Source organism: Triticum aestivum, chromosome 2B, assembly GCF_018294505.1.
Source record: "Triticum aestivum cultivar Chinese Spring chromosome 2B, IWGSC CS RefSeq v2.1, whole genome shotgun sequence".
In the NCBI taxonomy this organism is placed as follows: domain Eukaryota; kingdom Viridiplantae; phylum Streptophyta; class Magnoliopsida; order Poales; family Poaceae; genus Triticum; species Triticum aestivum.
In genome coordinates this window covers 390420738-390428883 of record NC_057798.1, presented here as the reverse complement: position 1 = coordinate 390428883, position 8146 = coordinate 390420738, and the positions used below count along the sequence as shown (strand labels likewise).

The 8146-nt window shown below is 41.7% G+C and overlaps 1 long non-coding RNA gene across 1 annotated transcript; it reads right to left on the bottom strand.

The window, feature by feature from the left end:
• Positions 1 to 1744: 1744 nt before the first annotated feature.
• LOC123045068 (uncharacterized) lies at positions 1745 to 4956 on the bottom strand. The gene is made up of 2 exons (XR_006421040.1): positions 4826 to 4956; positions 1745 to 4270 (listed from the first exon to the last, which is right to left on the bottom strand). It is a non-coding gene; the product is annotated as an uncharacterized lncRNA (long non-coding RNA).
• Between the last annotated feature and the right edge of the window lie 3190 nt (positions 4957 to 8146).

The following is an 8146-nucleotide window of genomic DNA, read 5'->3' as shown; positions in this document are numbered from 1 at the left end:
CGGCACGGTTGGATCGGGCTGGCCATCCGAGGCGGTGCTGGTATTCACCCTGCGCGCAACGATCCAGAGTGCTGCGGGCAATGGGCCCAAGACCTCGGAGCGCTTAGGATGTAGTCTGGCGGGGACCTCTCTGCTGAGCCTAAGTAGGGCTGCGACATGTTGATCTTCCAAGGCCGGCCATTGACCCCAGAAAGGTGTGTCCGGCCAGAGTGATCGAGCGTGTTGGGTAACCTGGTGCACCCATGCAGGGAAGATATATATTCGAATACCGTGTCCACAGTAATGGACGTTCAAACTTATATCCTGATCTTATACAACTAGAAATGGATACTTGATATGTGATCGATATGTGGCTCCGGGATTGCTTTCTCGCAGGGAGTCGAGGAAGGATCTCTGGGTGTTGATGTTACAACATGTTTGTTAAATATAAACTGCTATTCTTTACTCTCCTACATGTTGCAAGATGCTCGGAGCTGCTTGAAGATGCTAGTCTTCGATAGGCTAGGCCTTCCCCCCTCTATTCTGGCATTCCGCAGTTCAGTCGATAGATACAAACCTTCCATTTTGATACCAATGCATACTTAGTATAGATCTGATGCTTGTGAGTACTTTGGATGAGTACTCACGATTGCTTTGCTACCCCTTTTCCCCCTTCTTCTTTCCCGTTGATGCAACCAGATGGTGGATCCCTGAAGCCAGATGCCACCATCGACGGATATTACTACGTGGAGACCGCGACGACCAGGAGTAGTTAGGAGGTCCCAGGCAAGAGGCCTTGCCTCTTCGATCGTTGTTGCTTTTGTGCTAGCCTTCTGAAGGCATCCTTGTTTAACTTATGTCTGTACTCAGATATTGTTGCTTCCGCGGACTCTTGTGTATCGAGCTATGTATTCGAGCCCTCGAGGCCCTAGCTTGTAATATAAAGCTTGTATTATTTTGATTTGTGTCTAGAGTTGTGTTGTGATATCTTTCTGTGAGTCCCTGATCTTGATCGTATGCATTTACGTGTATGATTAGTGTACGATTAAATCGAGGGCATCACAATCGCCGTCACAGCGATCTACACCAACAACCTTGCTACCGTCAGCACCAACTTTCTCCCCCTCTATGCAGCAGTGTAACCTCTCTATTCCTGCTGCAATTCTCTACTTAAATATGGTGCTCAACATTATATATTGTTATCCAATGGTATGTGGTTATCCTATGATGTTTGAGTAGATTTGTTTTGTCCTATGGGTTGATTGATGATCATGATTAGTTTGAGTTGTATATTTTATTTTGGTGCTGTCCTATAGTGCCCTCCGTGTCGCGCAAACATAAGGGATCCCCGCTGTAGGGTGTTGCAATACGTTCATGATTCACTTATGGTGGGTGGAATGAGTGACAGAAGCATAAACGCGAGTAAGGGGGTTGTTGCGTATGGGATAAAGAGGACTTGATTCTTAATGCTATGGTTGGGTTTTACCTTAATAATCTTTGGTAGTTGCGGATGCTTGCTAGAGTTCCAATCATAAGTGCATATGATTCAAGTAAGGAAAGTATGTTAGATCACGTCTCTCCCTCATATAAAACTAGACCATGATGGCGTGCGTTGCCACGCCCGTCTATTTTGACAATAAAATGATGTTTTTTCTATATATGTCGTCACAAAACATGAAGTTAACCTGCATTAACATACCCATAATTGTGTACCAATCAAATGGAAGATTAATCAGTTATACAATAAAATAAGGCACATATGATGGACTTGGGTAGATGATTTGTTTTCTTCTTCTACACTTGACTTCTATCAAGTTAGTATAGAAAATGAAAAGAAATTGAACAAATAAATATTTTCTTATTAAAATTACACTTTTCAAGAAATTACATGCATACTAATGATGGCAACATAGCTCGTATGAAATCGTATGGAGTAGCATGAATAGCGCTCAGGAAATGGCAAGCATCTTCAACACCCTCAAAAATTTGTATTGTCTGTGTCATGCATGTGAGCAAAACCTAATCCAATTCCGAGGTTAGTGCATCTACTCCTGCAGCAAAAAAGGCCCCAACCAGTATACAGAAGACTACCATCATCTAGCATTGACGCCTTGCATAACCATTATCTCGCAATTGATGCCATCCTTACCAAAAGGACAGAACAATACATGCATAGATAAACAGAGTCAGGTGGAAGAATATTAAATAAATAAAATATGAGTTTTTATAAACCATATCCAATTGTCTTGTTATAATTGATCCCAAATAACGCAAAAAATTTCAATAATGACTGACCTAGCAGAACCCATGGGCACCATCTCCTTTATAATCCTCAAGAAATCACAAAAAATCTAAATAGAAGTGCGAAGAGCAGAAATAACATATCAATATGACAATATTAACAAAAGGTGAATTTAATCACATCAAGAGCGATTTAGGTGCCCACCTTGAATTATTGGTAACTATGGCCATGGATCAACTTATGACTCAAGTTTTGTGTTCACTTGTCCTACCAGATGTGTATCACACAGGTTCATACTTACGCTCTCACACATATGAATAACGGTCGGAAGCAGCTTGAGGCAATTGACCTCAGGGATGAAACCGTACGCAAAACATGGCTTTCTAAAAGAGAATGATTTCACAAACGAGTGGTCATTTAAGGTACTCGTCAAAATGGAAAGTAATCCCCCCACCCCCAATAAGAAGAGATAACCAAAAATGCAGAAGTTCTAAACTGAAACTATGTTAATAACACTAATTAATTTGACAAGCGTAGGAGTTCTGTTGTCAACTGATGGACCAACTAGTACTTTATATTGGCTCTTCATGACAAAGCAAGCACATACTTCTAATCACATTCCATCGCCGTGCCTATCATTTTGACAATAGAATGGTCAGAATGCTGTGTTTATCTATCACTGATCAAACAATTAGTTGGAGCTTGGATTTGACGTGTATGTATGGGAAGTATGATTGTTGGATCATTCTTTATTTTCCTTCGCCTAAGACTGCGCCTATGTTAGAAATCCTTCGGCATGACATTGATATATTGAAACCAAACCCTCCATCAAATAAAAATGAATGTGTTCTCTCATATCTAAAATAATGAAGTTATATGATATGCATCCATATTACCACAGAATCATGCATTTCACAATAACTTGCTTGCCTTAGAGTACACCTGAAGATCACCCTCATATATATCCAACAGGACAATGATCTACCAACTATATATGTGCAATAGGTTGCAAATCAAAGCATTAATATATACGGCTCTTTTTTAGTATTCAATCCTGGGATCATTTTTCAAAATATTTCTGTTTTGGAGAATCAGACCTAGATATAATATTCATCTCAGCTGAGAACATACAAATTAGCAACTTGTCTGCTTCTCTAGTTAACTCTTGCTACTGCACCGAGAAAGAACAATTACTCCAAAACATTGTTTGGCGAAAAGTACTGGAAGGGCTTATTCCCACTGCTGATTACTGAGAACATGTTGGGAAAGATATCTTTACACATTTGGAAATGGGAAATGTTTGGATAAGAGAATTTACTGAAATTCTATCATGTTATGTATACAATGGCAAACAAGTCAAAATAGTATGTGCAATGAAACATATATTGTGTTAAAATCAAACGTTGCATGCCTCAAAATAAGCTACCTGGTACGATAAACCTTTGAGGGGTAATATTTTAAGCTTCCAAAAAAGCTTGGAGAAAAGATGTATGGGCATGCAATAACATGGAACATGGAACACAAGGTCAAAGTCTAGTGCAATACAAATGTATGATTTATAGGAGTAAGTTTTGCTCTACGTATTTGACAAAGGTGAATTAAATTTACATATTTGACAAAGGCGAACTAAATTTTCGTCTTTAGCCTCCTGTGAGTAAAATTCTAATCGTGTAGTCGTGCACTGCTCAACTATCTGTGGTAATCAAATATTGACCAAGGAGCAATCCTTACATACAGAAACTTCAGTACTTAGTGGTTGGAGAAGTCAAAGACTTGTTGTGTACAATATACACATAAATAAAAATGGTGTGATCAGGAGAAGCTAAAGATTTCCTATGTAACAAATAATAATGATATGATCAGCTACATACTGATAGAAAATTATGCCCAGAACAAATTAGGCATTGCTATTTCTTCAAAATAAATAGCAAATCGCACTTCATAATTGTAATCATCAAATGATAAAATATGAAGGCACCTGGGCATAGTCAAGACTCCAAAGCCAATATACAAAGATCCTGAGAAGAACTAATCACAAATCCATATAACCTGCATTGGCTCAATATTACTCGAATAATATTCAGATATGGTGAATTGAATAGGTAGTATAAAGGAAAAATGATGTGTAAGCAAACAACAGGGGCTATAATATCTAGTTTTTTTTCATCTTAATAACCGGGAAAATACTCGGAATAATTAGAGGCCTTTAATCTGTGGCTGAGCGAATGCATTGAAGGAGTTGCCAATTCAGTTGTTCAACTAAACCAAGGTAAAGTGCTCCAAACCATTGACTTCGTCTACATACATTGATCTATAGCAAGTGACATGATCAGAAAACTTTCTGCACAAATCAGTAATGAAGAGTGCCCATCGGGAGTAGCACAGAATGAAAAACAAGCATTATGATTCTGAGGAGAACTCGCCGATCAGTACGAAAAGAAGTGCCACCGGCATGACTGATCGCCAGGCACCCACAACGAACAACGGCACTCATATTTGGCGTTACAAGAGGGGGGGGGGGGGGGGGGGCGAAGGTGATCGATTGAGATAAACAGATCAGGACGCGAGACCCCGCGTAAGAGAGTGTGAAAAAGCAGAGCGAACCTCTGATGGCAGCTCGCCTAGAGACTACAAAGTGAGCTGGCAAGGCACGGATGGCTCCGCTGCTAGAGGTCCAGGTCGCGAGAGAGGCGCCGCCGCTACCGCCTAGCATCGGCCGCCGCGCTAGGGTTTGCTAACGAAAGGAGGAGGAACGATGCCGTTTTTTTAAGAAGAAAAGGAGGAGCCATGGACAATGACAGAAAGCCCATTGGGCGCAAATTTACACCAGGCTGCCAAAATTGTGATCGGAGTAGCGGCCCAGCAGCTTTGGCGCTCATCCCTAGCGATTATTGCGAGCGGATGTGGGATTGAACGCTAATCTAACAGTTGGAAACGCATCAAAGTGATTATCCGACGGCTATGGTGCTAATGGTCTAGGAGGGCTGGAAAGTTGCACAGTTTTAATATATCTAAATTGCAGTAATGATCACCGATCTAGTTATCGATCACCTAGGGAGTAATGACTTTCTTGTGTGACAAAAGCTATCTACTTTTATTATCTTGCAATTTATTCGTCGCAAAGAACTTCTAGTTTTATTCTTGTTCTAGGTAAAGAGGACGTTAAGTGTGCGTAGAGTTGTATCGGTAGTCGATAGAACTTGAGGGAATGTTTGTTCTACCTTTAGCTCCTCCTTGGATTCGTCACTCTTATTTATCGAAAAAGGCTACAAACGAACCGCTATACTTGTGGGTTATCAAGGCCTTTTTCTGGCGCAGTTGCCGAGGAGCAATAGCGTGGGGTGAATATTCTCATGTGTGCTTGTTTCCTTTATCACTGAGTATTTTTTTAATTTATGTTCTAAGTTGTTCTCTATCTTTAGTTATGGACATGGAACAAGAAATACCAAAAAAATGGTTGTACTTGCTACTCATGGAGATGGGGAACCTCCTAAAACCCTTGATGCTCGTTATGTGCAAAATATTAACGGTAATTGCTTTTGGCTCCTAGGTGCATATGCACCCATTGTCGAAATACACATTTCGAAATGTTGAAAAATTCGGAACAAAAATCCTGGATGTATATCCAGACATTTTATGTGCATGCACAAGGTTTCAGTGAAAACCGACGTCTTTTGTGGCTTGTGTAAAAAAGACAATTTCTGATGCTTCATTCTAACTATTCATGAGACATTTCTTTATCTTTTTTATACAAGCCACAAAAAACGTCGTTTTTCACTGAAACCTTGTGAATGCACATAAAATGTCCGGATATACACATGGGATTTTTGTTCCGAATTTTTCTACTTTTCAAAATGTGTATTTTGACAATGGGTGCATATGCACCTAGGAGCCAAAACACCGCTCTCAAATATTAAACACTACTTCGATAATCCCGAGAAAACCCAATTCAACTTGATAATGGGAGACACGTTGGATCAACGTGAATACTTTAGGGATTATTGCTTGAATCAAAAAGGGAAACTGTTGTGGGATCAAATTCATATGTTGCATTGGCATGCTCGGGATCTATGCTTGAGATATGATTATACTTGTTGCTCTAGGATGAAGGCTCCACACCTTCCCTTTTCATGCAAATTTAACAATAATGAAACCTTAACTTCTTATGCTAATGGTAGGTATGATTAATATGATGTGGAACGAATAGAAGAATTTTTTGCTTTTAAGGGTGCTTATGAAATTGAATCTTTGTTTGAAAAATGTGAAAATTATGATGATGATGTTTACAGACCTGAAAATTTTGCTATCTTAAATATTGCTATGTGAATTATGAATATAATGCCTATATTAACTAGTTTATTTAGAAAGTCTCCGCTGTCCAAGAAGAGACCAATATTTTGCAGTAATCAATGGAAGAAGAAATTGATGAAACAATGAGCTCATTGGATGAAAAAGATGATGAGGAGAGGAGGAAGAGCGGATTAGCTACCCATACCCACCTTCTAATGAGAGTAAGTCTTCAACTCGTACATTGTTTAGTTTCCCTTCGTGCTTACCGAAGGATGAATGCTATGATGATTGCTATCATTGACAATGACATGTACGTAGGGTAGGGTAGTAGGCCTGACCTAGATACCCTTCCCAAGGACACTACCCTAGAGTCAAAGGCATTCAAAGTACAGCAGCATCTACTGACTGAAATCACCTCAGAGTACAACCCACTCGACCAACAATTCCACTCGGATAACCCAATTCCATTCAACCAGGATGAAGTCACTTGACCATACCAGAAACCACTCGGAGTACAGAAGACCTAAAGTCACTCAGGATGGAATAGTCAGGCGTTCACTCTGTAGTCTTAAAGGTCATTTATACCTCTTTATTATTGGCGTTACCAGTAATGCCCCACCTTAATGTACATTGAACCCTTTGTAACATGGGATGGCTGGGGTCTTTTGCGCACTCTATATAAGCCACCCCCCTCCACTAGCACAAGGGTTCACACCCCCTGTAACTCTCATGCATAATCCAGTCGACCAAGCCTCCCGGCACCAAGACGTAGGGCTGTTACTTCCTTTGAGAAGGGCCTGAACTCGTAAACCTTGCGTGCACAATCTCACCGTAGCTAGGGCCTTGCCTCCTCCTACGTACCCCCTATTCTTACTGTCAGACTTAGTCCCACGACAGTTGGCTCCCATCATGGGGCAGGCGTCTTTGCGACTTCCGATGAGGTTGCATTTTTTCCGATCTCCATCAACATGGTTTCTGGCGGTGGTTTGGCTTTGGGCCATGAGATCCGACTCGGCGCGCTTGTCTTCATCGCCGACGACTCCGGCTGGCTCCAGGAGGCCCCCTCGATGTCGAGGCCCATCCCATCTGTAGGGCAGTGCACTTTCACGCAAGTGCATGTGGTGTCCTTGTCGGATTTAGGGTTCCGGCAGACCCTTGAGGTTCAAACACTGGGGTGCGCGCGGAGGTTTCGCCTTCTACCTACCTGTTCCTCACCGAATCGCTGGGATCTAAACTACTAGAAGAACAGCACAAGAGACACATGGTTTATACTGGTTCAGGCCACCATTGCGGTGTAATACCCTACTCCAGTGTGTGGTGTGGTGGATTGCCTCTTGGGCTGATGAACAATACAAGGAAGAACAACCTCGCGAGGGTCTGTTCTTGTGGTGGTGTTGTTCCCTTGGAGGGGTTGATTCTCCATCTCTCGATACTATGGTGGGCTGGTCCTATTTACAGGCAAAGGCCCTGGGCCTCTTCCCAAATATCAAGCGGGAAGGGCGCCAACAATTGGCCATTTTGAAGGGGAACATCTGGTACACTTATCCTAACTAAAGTCGGTCCTCGCCTGTCAAAGGCTCTGGTGGTGACGCCGGCTTGGGCTCCACGGTGACCTCCATCCTGCTGTTGGACTGG